Below are 15294 nucleotides of genomic sequence, written 5' to 3'. Positions count from 1 at the left end.
CAGTGACACCATCTGGGAGCGATCCTCCAGGAAGGACCGGAGTCACTGTTAAACAATATCCGAGCCCCATCCTGGCAAGGCGTCCCAGAAGGATACCATGATCAACGATATCAAAGGCCACTGAGAGGTCCAGCAGAACCAGCAGGGACACACTCCCCCTGTCCAGTTCCCGACTAAGATCATCGACTAAGGCGACCAAGGCTCTCTCGGTACCATGCCCTGGCCTGAAGCCAGACTGTGCTGGATCTAGAAAATCAGTGTCATCCAAGAATGCCTGGAGTTGTGTGGACACCACACATTCCACGACCTTGCCTAAATAGGGGAGATTGGAAATAGGCCGATAGCTGTCCAATTGATTGAGATCTAGAGATGGCTTTTTCAACAGCGGTTTGATCACAGCCAATTTCAGGCTCTCTGGAAATTTGCCTTCCCGAAGGGAGGCATTCACCACCACCTTCACCCACTCGGCCAATCCCCCTCTGGCTTCTCTCACCAGCCAGGATGGGCAAGGGTCTAGGATGCATGTGGTAGCCCTCACCTCTCCAAGCATCTTGTCCATGTCCTCAGGCTGAACCAATTGAAAAGAATTCATCAAAATGGGACAAGCAGGTGCTCGCGCTACATCCTCGGAGACTGCCGTTAATATGGTGTCAAAGCCAGAGTGGATCAAAGCCACTTTGTCCGCAAAGAACCGAGCAAATGCTTCACAGCGGGCTGCCGAGCTGTCGGGGATCCCGTCTTGGGGGATGGGATATAACAACCCTCTGACAACTCGGATCAGCTCCGCCAGACGGTTCTTTGCAGACGCAATATTAACTGCAAAGAAGGAATTCTTTGCGGCGTCTATTGCCACGGTATATGCCCTAAGATAGGAACATAGCTGTGTTTGGTTTGACTCATTTGGCCTCAAATGCCACGTGCCCTCTAGTCCCATTGTTGGAATCACAGACGCCTTAAAGGGCCAGACTTAAAAGTGTCTTCAAAACAGAGTTTATTGAAACAAAAGGAAAAGGACGCAGGGATACTTAAATACAGTTCCACTGGTCAAAAAGTCAAAAAACCAAACCAGACCTGGTTCAAAAGGGTAAACAGAAATGTAATCCAGATCAACTGGATGCAAAAAGCAACAAGTCAAACAAAGTGCTCTAAGGCAAAACAAAAGGCACAATACACAAATGGTTAACAGAGGGTGTTGCAGGAAGAGAACCGTTGTCAGCTGAAGTCCAAGGTCGAAGCACAAAGAATCCAAAGCAGCATAGCTCCAATGTCTGCAGAAGCAGTGTCTCCAGCCAAAGCGGTTCAGGTCCAAACTGCAGATCCAAGACTACAGGCAGCAGCAAGACTACAAGAAACTTTCCCAATACCTAGCACACGAACGCACATCAACACCTTGCCTTCTGCAAAGTCCCCTCACCCCTGAACCCACATTTATCTACAAACCATCGTCAGAGGATGAACTGACCACTGCCCCATCACCATCTCCCACAGCTGCTCCCAGCTCTTCATGTGAATTCCTTTGACTCTCCCTCCAATTCCTCCATCTCCTGTCAAGACCTAGATTCCCCCAAGAATCAGTTGGGTCCCCTGATTGCCAGCTTTCACTCCCAGAGAACCCCATAAAGGTACCACTAGTTGTTGGTGCCTCACAAGTAGCTTGCACTTCTCTTATCTTAGTCCAATCCGTGGTGTCTCCTTCTTCTCCTTCACTCATTGACTCATCATCCCCAGAGAATCTCTCAAATGACTCTTCATCTGTAGGTGCTGTAAGTATGTCCCGAATCCTCTTTCTCTGCTGCTCATCATCAGATTCCTGCTCCCGAGTAACCCTTTTTCCCCTTCTGGCACCCATACTGCTGTTTGTAACGTTACTCACAGGCTCTACTACAACACCCCTCTTCTTTTGCTTCATCGCTGCCAGCTCCTCGGTGAACCAAGGAAATGGTTTTGCTCAGGTACTCAAGAGGGGACGTTCCAGAGCGATCGTGTCTATTGCCCTAGTCACCTCCTTGTTCCAGAGGGCGACCAAAGCATTGACAGAATCACCAGCTGTGGTGGTGGGAAATTCCCCAAGAGCCGTTAGGAATCCATCCGGACCCATAAGCCTCCTGGGGAGGACCATTTTAGTAGGTCCTCCACCCCTGCAGAGGTTGGGGGGCACAGTAAGTCTAAACCTGATCAAGTGATGGTCGGTCCATGGCAAAAGAACGATGTTAAACTCCTCCCCACCACCACCTTCCTCCCATCCCTGGCAGAAAACCAAGTCAAATGTGTGCCCTGATCTGTGGGTAGGTTCAGATACTAGCTGGGACAGCCCCATGGTTGCCATGGCGGCCATGAAGTCTTGGCATGGGCATTGAAGTCCCCCAGCACAATGAGCCGTTGGGACTCCAATGCCAGGCCTGAGACCACCCCCTCTAGCTCAGGCAGGGAGACTGTAGTGCAGCGAGCTGATCGGTACACTAGCAGAATCCCTAAACTGTCCTGGCCCCTTACCCTCAGATGAGCACACTCAAACAAAGTTTACTGCGGGATGGGGCACCTGGTCAGGGGGATGGACTCCTTATAGACCACTGCGACCCCTCCTCCCCTCCCTCCAGATCTTGGTTGGTGCTGTACGGTATAACTTGGTGGACAAAGATGGGTGAAGTTAGCTCCCCCAGCCTCATCCAGCCAGGTCTCCGTTAGGCACACCAGGTCTGCCTGCTCATCCAGGATAAGGTCCTGGATGATCGTTGCTTTCCCATTGACAGACCTGGCATTCAGCAGCACCACCTTTAATCCGGAGGAACCGCCAGCCTGGGCATCCAAGTTTACTGTGTCAGGAGGCCGTTTTAGATCTACAAGAACTCTCTTTCTTTCCCTAGGCCGAATTAATTTGGGTCTCCCTTTCCTGTATCTCCCTCACCCCTGTATCACTTCTATGGGGGCTCCTCGGCTGCTGGGCAACCACTCCCCCTCAACATGGTCCATCATAAAACTAGCGCTATCCTTTAAATATGGGTAATGATCCTGCATTATACTCCACCCTCCGTTAGAGATGGTTCTTTCCTTCTCCTCCTCCTCCACCTTGGGAGTTACCCTGATGTTATATCTAAGATGGTTCTGAGGCTCACTCCCTTTTTGCCTTACAGTTCTTAAAATACAAGTGCAATATGCTAAAGGTGGGAAAAGATTTAATGCATTAGTTTCTATAATAAAATCACCAGGGTATAGAGGATTTGGCTGGAGGTTAAAAGGTAAAAATGAATTTACAATTAAAATACTCAGGAGTACTGATCTTATCACTGCATTATATAACTCATTAGATGATAAAATATCCATATGAATTGACATAGTTTATCCGGTTGTTTGTAGTTGTTTGATAGACAAACTATCCCTCCCCGCCCTCCTGGAGGAACCTCCCTAACCCTCAGTTAAAGCCCACAGTTCATGATTAAACCCCATTCACAACAGATGTTAACTATTGCTGTGCAACAAATGTTAACTATACCAGCAAGGTCCTAGCAGCAGTAATTAAAGTGCTTTACAGTAAATTACAGTAATTAAAGTGCCTTAGTGACTTAGTGCTTAATTTGGGTTTAGTTCAGCAGGGCAATTACAACAGTCAGGGGAAGTTCGATAGTGAGCAAGTGAGGGAGCTGGTAAAATGCAGCAGGCAGGTCTGTTCCACAAGGTGCTTAGCGCTTAATGGCGGAAGGTTCTGTTCAAAAGGTGCTTAATGGCAACAAATTTTGTTCAAACAAATTTCACAATGGCAACGAGTTCCACTCCACAATGTACTCAGCAGGCCTGCAAAATGCCCAGCAGATGGTGAGGTCTTTCAACGAAGTGCCCAGCACTCCAACTGTTGCAGTCCAGGCAGTGAGAGCACTAAAAACCAACACAGAGACCAATAATCTTTTAATATCTTTATTAAAGCAAATAATAAACCAAGAATGAAATGGTGGAAAAGTTGAGCAAGTAATAACCGAAACACACTCAAAACTGATGATAGCCTTTGAGTGGGGAATCAAGCCAGCAAGCTAGGCAGACGAACAGGGTCCAAATGTTCAAGAATAGTTCTTAGAAGCAAGGCAGGAACTTGAGATCATGGAAATAGATCTTGGTTCACGAAACGACAGGAAAGTAGACTTAAATCCGGGTCTACTCATGAGTCACAGCAGCTGCTAGCCTCTTGAGTCAAGGGGCTGGAAACTGGAGACGATGTATCTTCTTAGAGGCAAGCAATGTTGACACCGCAAGGGAAACTACTGGGAGCAAAGCTTTTATTGAAGTGCAGAGTCTCACTCCAAAAGGGGGGCCTTCCTCCCCAAAGTTCCCAAGGGAAAGGCTTCTAGAGAGTGACTCCACGCTCAGCCAAGCGGGCACTTTTCCTCCACGCTTGTTTCTCAGATCTCTGCTTGTTTAGATACTCTCTCCGGTTGAAGGACACAGACTCCGGTGAACTAGAGACATCTGGCAAGAGTTATCCACAACACTCCCTTTCAATTAGAGCTGGCTGTGTATCGTCAACAAGTGGCAGCTGCAAATTCATCGGGTCTTGCTGACTCGGAGAAATATCAACATATTCTTCATCCTGGTCAAAGGCGAACCCAGGGTCAGGTACAGGGGCCAAAGGTAGCTGGGATGTAACACCAACTCACCACCAAACTGCTGTTGGAGGCCAAAATGCCAAGGTGGCACACAGTGCCTTCCCTTCCCTTCGCTGCAACGATGGTAACAGCAGCAGTCCCAGGTCCGCAGCAAGGGAGGCCCGTTCTGCCGGACACAGGCAATGGCTGGACGACACCTCCTCCAGTTGGCTGCCACTCCAATCTGTCTGGTCCAGCGAGCAGGTAACAGCGAGCAGGCAAGGCCAGGAGTAAGGGGGTAGCAACAGGCAGCTGACACTCTTGCCGCGCCCCTCGCCTCCTGTGCCAACAACCGGCCCACAAACCAGGCCAAGCACAGCCCCAATCTTCAAGCCCACACCTCGCCCCAAGCGCTGCAAGGCAGCAACAACCACGCCGACGCTCCAAAGCAGCAGTGGCAGCCAGGCAGCAGTCCCAACAGCAACCCAGCAGTCCCATATGGGCGCCCCAGCCGCCAAAGCACGCCGCCTCTCCAACACCAAAACCAACGCAAAGGCTGCACGGGCACACTCACCCTAGGGCAATAGCAATGGCGGTCTCAGCTGGTATAGTGCAAAGTAAGTGTCCTTAGATTAAATTAAGTATTCAGCAGCCAGGTAGGGTTAAAAGGTTTTCAAACGCTGGTCTTGAGATCTAAATAGGCTCCCTCTCCCTCCTTCCATGCAGGGCTCATGCTCCGTTTTTTTTTCCTTTTTTCCTTTCTCTCTCACCCTCTTGGTGGCACCAGGACTGGTCCCCCAGGCGACCTTCGCCCCTGGGTCTCAGCCCCAGGACCAGAGGGTGGCAGGGGTTTTTAAAAGTTTGTTAAAAGTTGTTAAAACAGGTGACCACGTGGAGCCCCACAGAAGACCAATCTACCACGACGCCATCTTGGATCACAAGGCCATATATATATATATATATATATATATATATATATATATATATTATATGGATCTGTTTTTAAATGGGATTTGGTTGATTCAGCTCATAGCTCTGTATCACTTGCTTTGCTTTTCACTTAAATAGCATTAAATAAGTACTTTTACACATTTAGGAAATTACCACCGATGGTGCCCTTCACATGACACAGGCTTTGAATATGGGGAAGAGGTTTCTTGCCATTTCTAAAACTGCCATAAAATGAGGAGGTAATTTATATCTTTTTTTAGCAATGGCTAATGCTCCTTCAGGTGGCTCCCACTGAAATAAACATTTTAAAAAGGTGCCTTAACTCAGCTTCATTGAAAAAGTGTTGAGGAGAAACAATGCCAGAAAAGATCATTTCTTAAGTCGGATGCCTTAAACCCAGGTCTTATTGAATAATCTAAAGGGAAATTATTCCAGAAAAGGTGGTTTCTTTAAATGATGGAAAGGGGAGACTCATAAGTTTCCCATTACCGCCAATGGGCAGAAACTTCCTAGAGCAAAAAAAAAAAAAAAAAAAAAAAGAGAGAGAGAGAGAGAGAGAGAGAGGTTTTTTTGGCTGCTGGATCAAAAAATTGAATTTTGCCCACTTGTTTTTGTGAGGCTCCCTAAAAACGGGATGGTGTGGGCACTGAAATCTGGCTACTGAAAATGACACTGGGTTTAACTGAATTGCACACCATATATATATTACAAACACCTGACTTACAAATGATTAATAGTTAAACATGTGAATTGAGAGAAATCTACCCCTAGGAATAGAAATGCACTCCTGAAAGAGTTATTATGGGGGGAAATCCAATTATTACAGAAACTGAAAGTGAAGTAAATCTTCTTAACAGGGGCACAGACAGCAAAACAAACACCAGAGTGATGTTTACCCTTCCCTATGTTATCCAAAGCTTATATACATATACAGTAGAACCTCAACATACGAGCATCCCTACGTGTGAGCTTTTCAAGTTATGAGCCGTCACTCAGCCCTGGTTTCCTTTTTACATACGAGCAATGTTTTAACATACTGTATGAGCAGCCAGACGGTGAGCTAGTGTGAGAGGGAGCACTAGTGTGAGAGGGAGTGCTAGCACGAGAGTACAGGGCTTCAAGGGAGCAGCCTCTGTGCTTTGTGCCTCCTTACCTCTGACTGCATGCTTCATTATCCTGTCTGCTTTGGGAGAATTCTGCCTTCTTTCCTCTTGTTCGCTTTGAAAGATTGCTGTCTGCTTTGAGGAACCTTGGGTTAGTTGATTTTGTGTGGTTTTTATTCCTGGTAGTTTAGCTTCATGAAAAGAGAGGGGGAGATAGAGCAAGAGAAGGGGGGAGGCTGGAATGAGTACTGTACAGTATGAAGAAAATGATGCTTCTGTCTCTTCACTTTGTGCTTTCTTGTCCCAACTTTGTACTTCTACCATTTTAAAGTTGATTTTTTTGTTTATTGCAGAATGTGAATGTTCAGGCCTTGCCTTGTTGATTTTTTTTTTGTTGCCTCAAATGTGCTTCCTTGTCACAGTGGCTGGATTGAACTAAGCACTCGGGCTGTGGCGCAGGCTGGAGAGCAGCTGCAATGAATCACTGCAATGAATCACTCTGACCAGGAGGTCATAAGTTCAAGGCCCGCTCGAAGCCTATGTTTGTTTGTCTTTGTTCTATGTTAAAAGGCATTGAATGTTTGCCTATATGTGTAATGTGATCCGCCCTGAGTCCCCTTTGGGGTGAGAAGGGTGGAATATAAATGCTGTAAATAAATAAATAAAATAAATAAATAAGCACTGCCTATCTCTGGACATTTTTCCCTTACCAATTTTCATAATAAATTGTCTAATATTTTCCATGTTATTTATAAAATACATTTGAAAAACATGTAACCAAAAAAATGGGGGGGGGGGGGTGTTTGAGAGCTGGAATGGATTAATAGCATTTCAATGTGAAAATTCACTTTGAGATAGGAGTTATTTGAGTTCAAGGCTGAGTTACGGAATGAATTTAACTCAAGGTATCTCTCTCTCTCTCTCTCTCTCTCTCTCTCTCTGTGTGTGTGTGTGTGTGTGTGTGTGTGTGTATGGCTGAAGTTACAGTGAAAAAGTACCTGTTCTGACTTACATACAATTTAACTTTGGAACAAACCTACAGAACCAATTTTGTTCATGACTTGGAGACTGCATAGATAGATGATAGATAGATAGATGGATGATTGATAGATAGATAGATAGATAGATAGATAGATAGATAGATAGATAATAGATAGGAAACATATGATACAAAAAAAAACTTACCTCAAAGAATTTTCCCAAAAATTAAGAGGTCACAGTCCTGGAGGGGAAAAAAAACATTTTTTTACTGTGCCCATATATTTTATCTGAAATTGAGGAAGATATATGTCCAAAATCTGTGGAAATTCAGAGGAGATAACACAACCCTGCTGCCTTGGAAAAATATTTTTGATGAAGACACCAAACAGTATATATACCAGAATGATAGTATGTTACCAATTCATTACTTAGATGTGGTTTTACTAAAACTTAAAAGGACTGATAGCGGCATATTTTGACAACTATCCTCTTCCTTCCAACACACATTTTAAAGAAAACATGTTTTTGTTTCTTTAAAACAGAAAATTATATATTTAGCTGAAAGAAAGAGAAGGAAGAAGAGAGGAAATGAAATGAAAATGTCCAATATTAGCTACTGAATGAAGACTTACATTGATTCACTCCAAAGTTATGTACATTTTTTAAAACAAACAAACAAACTATGTTCTATAACAAAGGGTCTCAACCTGTTGGTCCCCAGGTGTTTTGGTCTACAAATCCCAGCAATCCCAGTCAGTTTACCAGCTGTCAATATTTCTGCGAATTGAAGGCCAAAACATCTGGGACCCACAGGTTGAGAACTACTGATTCTAAAAGGCCTATGCATATTAAGTCCAAGTTATTTGACAGACTGTTTCTTTATTTTTACAGAACAGTACTAATAATTATGTACAGTTTTTGTGCACAAAACCATATTTTCTGCACATAAATTCTATTTTATCTAAGAAAATGCTGTTTGCTGTTTCTGCACAGATAACTTATTTTCTGTACAAAAATGAAGCTTTCTGTACAGAAAAATATGCATTTTCCACACAAATTAAAACCTCAACTGCTAATCATCTTCAAAAACCACACAATTTTCAATAACTTTATTACAGTGATGGAATATGGATTTGGACCAACACACAGCAAGACTGTCATACCCCAGCCACCTTTCGGTTCTGAACCTGATTCAGAAATGAACTTTGACCAGGATGACTTATTCTGACTTTTTACCTAGTTCGCAGAGCTCCTTCCAATTACAGAGCCCAGCTGTTGATAGCTCCGATGCTTCCTTAATTGGGAGAGATACTGAAAATAGTACTCCCATGGTAGAACCAGATGTCCCGAGTTCCCCAGGGAATGTATCCTTTAACAGAAGGGAGTTTCTGCATCGCCAGAGATCAGAAAAACAAGGGCTCCGAAGGAGTCAACGTTTGGCATCTCGAGGGGATAATGGATAGGAGAATCCCTTGGGAACCTCTGGGGAGGTTGGTTTCCCTTCACTGTGATTAGATCTAAGTTCCATAAAAGTGTCCTACACTGTGAACACTTTGTGGTGTCAACGTAGCGTTTTCCTGAGAACACTTCACCGAATCCAGTTCCCTGATTTCACCAAGCCAAGTCTCCTGTTCCTGGTGGCCAAGCCGAGCCCCGACTCCCGATTTAAACCGGAGTAAATTCACTTCTTTGCCTTGTTCCTGAATCAAGATTGGTTTTAGCTTTGTCTCATTCCTGCCTTGATATCAAAGACTTCCTAGTGGCTTTGGACCTTGTTATTCACTCTTGCTTTCTTGTGGTTTCCCGGCTCAAGAACTTTCCAACAGTTTTGAGCATGTTTCAGTTTCTGGACTTTGGACAATAATATTGGACATATCTCTTCAACTCTTTGGACTAATTCATACCTTCCCATAAAGGACTATTGCTCACTCGTCCTTTCCACTTATTCATTCCTGAATTTATAATTGTTTTAATAAAGATATTATATGATTATTGGTCTCTGTTTGGTTTCCAGTGCTCACGCTGCCTTGGGGTGCAACAAAGGCATTTTGGGGAAGGACCTATCTTTGCTGGTCTTAAACAGTGTAGATTATACATCCAAAGAGCATTGTTTGTAAGATGAAAATTAAGTTTACTTTAACAACAACCAATTATCTTTCTCTCTAACTTTGCACCTAATTATGAGATGAAGGGAAGAGGAGGGAGAACAAAGGGGGAAAATAAAAAGGAGAACAAAGAGGAATGGGGTAAGGAAATAGAAATGATACTTAAAATATGTTCATTAAAACTCTATACATATCTATTCAGAAATAAGTCCCATTTAGTTCAAGTAGCAAGAAGACAGCAAGCATTTGCAACTTAGGATGGCTATTTAATATTAGACAGAATGATCTTGCAAAAAATTGTAATGATCTGGATGATGAAAATTTGATGTACTAATAAAGCACACCAGTATTATAAGCCAGGATATTATCTTCCCAGTCCAAACTGTGTTTCAAAGAGCAAAGAGTTTCTTGTTCACCTTTCACCTCTGAATGAATCAGTCTGTTTCCATTCATGTCAGTTTCACATATGTATTCTGATTCATAAACCCTTTCCATCTCATTTCTTCATTAATATTTAATAATTCAATTAATCTGGAATTTTAAAAATCTGAATGAAAAATTGCATTTAAATAATATGTCCCCATCAGTGCCTGCATTGTAATTTTAATGTGTTTCAGTTGAGCTCAAACACATTTTGATAAAAAAAACACACCTGGATTAAAACAGCCTTTTGAATTAACCTAGTTTAACTGCCAAAGGTCTGACTGAAGAACCCAGCATGACTGCTAAAAGTCTGCTGGAGAAAGGAGCAGGGAGGAGGCTAGTCTAACCTCCCTTTGTGGGAGTACCACAATGTGGGAAAGCCTTGAGACTGTCAGAATAGGATGATACGGTGGTAGTTCCACTGTACTTCTGAACAATTAGGCCTTCCTACATTATTGTCTGGCTGCAATTGTGCTGCTGTGAAAAGCAGGACATGGTATCCTCCCTTTATCCCTATTTCTTTTTTCTTAGAATTATAGGATAACCTTGTCTTAGAATCTTAGACCTTGGTATACTTGCATGGTATTCTGACATGCAAATATACCCACTTAAAGCACTGCTTCTTTAACCACTGCTTAAAAACCAAAGATGGAAAAGTCCACCACCCTACAAAACAGTTTATTATAATTTGAATCCATTGTTCATGTTATATCTTCAGGAGCAGCAGAAAACATACTTGCTTTCTTCAACATGACATCTCTTCAAGTATTTAAAGATAGCTATCATGTCAATGACACCAGGAAAGGCAGTTTATGGGACACATAAATGTGTTAACACTCCAGGGAAATGATGTCATCTAACATATCAGTATTGCCAAAGCAATGTTTCAAGCACTGGAAACAGAAGCTGTTTAAAATTAGCATTGAAGTAGAAGTACCGGTAAGAGGGATGGAGTCAAGAACCTGATATTATGAGGCTGTCTTCCCTTCTTTCCCATTCTAGATAAAGCAACTTGAGTTTTTACTGACACTCTCATATCTAGACACATGGTAAGGGGTTCATGGGTGGATTAGAGGTCTGAAATTGATTCCTATTTAGTCACAGTACTGAATGCCATTTGTTAAGGAAAGCAGCTTAATTTACCCAGTTCTTTCCCAAAGACAATGTTGTGTATCTGTCTCTACTGCTATTTGAAGTCTTTCATCACATGTGTTCTCTTTTGGTCTCCGTTTGGTGGCAGTTTCCATTATTACATCTCATTTCCTGGCATCTCATCTCAACCAGTTGCTATTAGCTCCAAAATTTCTCTGAATACAACCGAGAATTGCAGCTGTTATAATTCACCAGATATACCATAATTAGCAGTTAAATAAAAGACAACCTACAAAATGATACAGATTCTGTCTCTATAGGAAGCCAAGCTATTTAACAAAAAGTCTGACCTACACAAAAAACCAATGACCTAGTTTGAAATGAACAGCGCTGTAAAGAACCAAGTGGGATATGGAGAGACTATATGATAAACTGTTTCCATCTAACAACTTACAGTAACCAAAAGCATGACAAAATAATTTCAACTTTCTATATGCCATTACTAGTATCACTCAATGTTATAGTCCAAACTAGAACTGGTACTTAGTCCCACAAGAAGTATCAAGAGTAGTCCATACAGGATTCAATTCCAAGGCATGAAACAATCAGGAAACCACAGGAAGCAAGGCTGAAGTGCAGGATCAAACTCCAAATATAATCCAAGGTATTGGTAATCCACACAGCAAAGACAAAGGAATATTCAACTGGATTTAAAGATAGAACAAGGCAGGAACTTGACTTAAAAGTCCACGGCTGCAAGGCATACAAGAACACAGAGGCAAAGATCTTTCTCTCTTGAATAGCAAAGTTGACACCTCTGCCAAGCAGAGAAAGGACAAAGTATTTAAGGCAAATCCAAGGTCTTCCTCCCTGGGAACACTATTCCTCTCATGGGAAAACTACTCATTAGCATGCTTCAAAAGCAGGCATTTACTCCTTCATAAACATTCGCACTCCCTTCTTCCATGAGTGAACGCCTCCCTTCTGTCAAATACATAATTCTCCTCCAAACTTGCATGCCCATCTGGCAGCTATTGAACTGACCTTGACAGGGGAGAAGAATGTGGTTCAGAATGCCTGCTTGCAACCATCTTGTCTCTGGTCCCAGAATCCACTGGAACAGACTCACGCAAAGGTGGTTGTATTTCAGGCCCCAAACCAGAGTGCTCTGGCAAAGCAGGTGCAGGGACAATTACTGGCTGAACGGGGCCAATGTCAGGTTCAGGCTGAGCTACAACACATAATCTAAATGGATGTACATCACATTTCAAAACTTGTTTGCATAGTTCTTGTTAAATTACATTTTTAATTAGAGAGATTTTCTAGAGAGTCCATTGACTCCAGTAAGTTTTCCAGTTTCCAGTGTGAGAAGAAAATGTTATATTTGCCTCCAAGTTGCTTTCAAGTTACAATGATTTTCAAATGAATCTATTAAGAGGGTTTCTTAATAAGACTTATTCAGAATAGGTTTGCCCTCTTCTGAGGCTGAGAGAGTGTGATCTTCCAATTTCTATGGCTTGGTAAGGATTCAGTCAATAGTCTACCAGAGTCCCAGTCCAGCACTCAACTGCCTCACCATGTTGGCTCTCTGTGAAGGAAACAAGTAGAAGTTTTTGCTGGTGGGGGGGGGGGAAGTCATTTTGAGTCACCTGTGGGAGACATAAAGCTGGGTAATAATAATAATAATAATAATAATAATAATAATAATAATAATAATACAGCGTTACTGAAATCTGTGAAGATTTTAAATCTGTGCACAACTAGAGCCCTTCCCCAAATGCACAGAAACACAGGAAATGCATAAGGACAGGTTGGTATCTCCAAAAAGTGAAACAACATGATAGGTCTAATTTTTAAAAGTCCATGGAAAAATCCAGTGTTTTTTTTTCTCTGCAGTTTGTTTGATTTTTTTCTGCAATTATTAGTTGATTAAGACACATTTGTAAAATATATACAAAACTCAGTTCTCTCACATTTCAATCCTTTACTGATCCATCAACCTGGATTCTGGTTCCTATGCATTTTAGCAAGGGTATAAATATATATTTAACCATCTAAAAAACCAATAATTTGCCTCCGTCCAGCCCAGCACAATTGATGATACACATTGCAAGAAAATAGACACTTCTCCAAAATAAATGAATAAATAGCCAAAGATTTATACAATACATTTAGAGCTCCTCCACCTCTTCTCCCTTTTTTTTTTTTTACTGTGTTCAGTTTAGAATAAAATAGGCTAAGAATTTGAGTCACTCTAGACTAGGCATAGTTAATTCTCATTGGCATGTATGGGATGAAGTCATGTCTGATTTTTCACACTGATTTAAAATGAAGTACATACAGTCTGGATTCAAGTCTTCCTGGTTTATTTGTTATTTATTTATTTATTTATTTATTGTACAGTAAAGCACCTCATAACTACAAAATTCATATGGTTTCACATACCTATATCTGGAGGAAAATGGTTTTTCTTTCTAGAAATTTGCTAGGTCTTCTAGGCAATTCTGTGATATTGCCTGGAAGTTATCATAGAGATGTTTTATGATTTTTATGTCATCCAGTACAACTCTATATTATGGTATGGTGTGACCAGTAGTAAGATAATTTAATGAAGTTCATTCTTATCTATTTCATGTAACTGTGGTCTGGTCAGGAACATATCTCCTGCAGATACAGAGTTCTTTTTAGATTTGCTTAATAGTTGTGACCCTCCAGATGTTATTGACTCTCTCAAAGGTTCTCTACTCCTGAGCAATCAAGAGTGTTAAGAGAAATCTCTTCCTGTAAAATCTTAAAATATTGAAATCTTTTTTCAGATAACCTGAGCTGGAGCCCTGTAGAATTTTATAGGTCATAGCCAGTGATGTACTGCTTCTAAAAATATTGGTTGCCAGGGAACATGTCAAACATGTTTAAGCAGGGCCATGTTTAAGTTGATATCCTGGCGGGTCTGCCACTGGGCACAGCCATCACTTTAAATTGTGCCCAGTCATTTTATTATGTCATTTTTAGTCACTGCTACCTCTACTATAAAAGTCTTAGAAACTAGTATTGGAAACTATAATAAACTGTACTATCACTTCCTAGATTCTTTACATGTTGGAATGTAATTATTAAGTTCTTTCAGGCATGTGCACCTCATGCAGGAAAAAGTAATGACTACACTGCTTTGTTTAGCTGTTTGATCACTGTTAACCCAGTAAATGCCTTTTCTACATGGCAGGGGTTGCACTGGATGGCCTGCGTGGCCTCTTTCAAAACTATGATTCTATGACAATGAATCATTTAATTATCATCACTTTGTTTTGTAGGAGGGTTTATATGACTAAAGATATTAACATGCTTTATACATCCACAGTGTAAATAATCTGGTTTTCTGGGGATATGCTTTTTCTGACCTAGATAAATTCTGACAATATGTGAAAGAACAAGATGCACAGGTTAATTACCTTTTGTCATGGACAGAGTACTTAGGAAAGTTTGCAGGCAAAAAGGCTTGGGTCGGGCCAATATGTGGTTTTGAGGTTTTGGTTATTTCTGGCCATAGAGTTTTGCAATTGCAAATCAAACACAAAGAAGAAAAAATAAATTCCTGAATTCCTAAATTCCTTGTCTTCCTTTCTAAAATCTATCAGATATAAAAAGTTTATCTGAGGCATCTAATTCTTATTGATCCCCAATAAGTATTTAATATCCATTTATACTGTCAAAACATCTTTTCTTTATTCACACAGTCGTTTCCGACTCTTTGTGACCTCATGGACCAGTCCACGCCAAAGCTCCCTGTTGGCCATCACCGCGCCCAGTTCCTTCAAGTTCATGCCAGTCATTTCAAGGATACCATCCATCCATCTTGCCCTTGGTCGGCCTCTCTTCCTTTTTCCTTCCAGTTTCCCGAGCATCATGATTTTTCCAAGCTTTCTTGTCTTCTCATGATGTGGCCAAAATACTTCATCTTTGCCTCTACTATCCTTCCCTCAAGTGAGCAGTCAGGCATTATTTCCTGGAGGATGGACTGGTTGGATCTTCTTGCAGCCCAAGGCACTCTCAGGATTTTCTTCCAGCACC

This window comes from Anolis carolinensis, chromosome 3 (genome assembly GCF_035594765.1).
Source record: "Anolis carolinensis isolate JA03-04 chromosome 3, rAnoCar3.1.pri, whole genome shotgun sequence".
NCBI lineage: Eukaryota > Metazoa > Chordata > Lepidosauria > Squamata > Dactyloidae > Anolis > Anolis carolinensis.
The sequence above is the reverse complement of the archived record's forward strand: the minus strand, read 5'-3'. Positions refer to the sequence as shown.